Here is a 1,208-nt window from a genome sequence, read left to right as displayed (position 1 = left end):
TAAAAATCTGTACCACATATACGTATTTTTTTTAATGTACTTTGAGACCAGGTCTTGCTAAGTTACCCAGGCTGCCCTTGAACTTGTGATTCTCCTGCCTCAGCCTCCTGAGTAGCTGGGATGACAGGCCTGTACCTCCTTTGCTGCTTAGGAAATGGCATGCTTCACAATTAACAAATAATTGGACTGAATTGCAGGATTCTTACAGGGGCATCTGAGAGCACTGTTTGGAAGTGGAGATGGGAGCTGAGTGAAGGAGGAACCTGAATGTCAGTCTGCAGAGCCGAGCTGCCTTCAGGGGACAGCAGGGATGCGTAGGAGGACAAGGAGCAGTGAGATCCTGTGATGTAGCAATTTCTTTAGGAACCACAGAGGTGGCATCAGGGCTGAGAGCAGCAGAGGCTGGTGACAATCAGAGGCTTTGGCACAACCTGGAGAAGAGGCACTAAGATCGCGCTGTGAGAGCTACTTAGCACATGAGCGCCGGGTGTGCTAAGGCCAGGTGGCAGGGGGAGTCCATTGCCCACCTCCAGCTCTGTACCGTCTCGGAGCGCTGTGTCTTCTCTCCCCGAGCTTCTTGGCCACAAAGCACTGCTTGCCCCACAAGCAGCTGTGGGGAGGGGAGAGTTGGGTCTGGCTGCAGTCTGCTCTCCTCTGTGGCCTCTTCTCTGAGACTCCGGGCTGCAGAGATGGGATGACTGTGGTGGGAGTCACACACAGCATGCTGCCATGCCTGGCACACAGCAGAGGCTCGGGGACAGTGGCCGGCATGTGGTGCTTGCTACATGTACTACCTGCTCGCACAGCCACCCACCCTCCACACCCGCCAGGACAGTCACTGGACCAGAACCCAAGGAAGCACAGGTCCCTTCTATAAAATGCCATGGTATTTTATATAATCTGAGTGAAGCTTCCAGTACATTTTGAAGCCTCTTTATGTGACTTAGAACACCTAACACAAAGACAGTACTATGTGAACAGTTGGTATACTATATTACTAAAGAGAGAGTGACTAAGTGGGGCATGGTGGTGTGGACCAATAATCCTAGCACTCACAGGGGTGAAGCCTGGATGTAGCTCAGTGTGAAGGCCCTGGGTTCAATCCTAGTAGTGGAGAGAAAGAGGGAGAAGAAGGGGAAGGGGGAAGGGGAGAGGAAGTGGGGGAAGGAGATACAACGGTGTACGCAAGCGGGACAGGTTGGATAATG

The sequence above is a fragment of the Octodon degus genome, unplaced genomic scaffold (assembly GCF_000260255.1).
Source record: "Octodon degus isolate 3935 unplaced genomic scaffold, OctDeg1.0 scaffold00019, whole genome shotgun sequence".
Classification (NCBI taxonomy): Eukaryota; Metazoa; Chordata; class Mammalia; order Rodentia; family Octodontidae; genus Octodon; species Octodon degus.
This window is presented reverse-complemented; position numbering follows the sequence as displayed.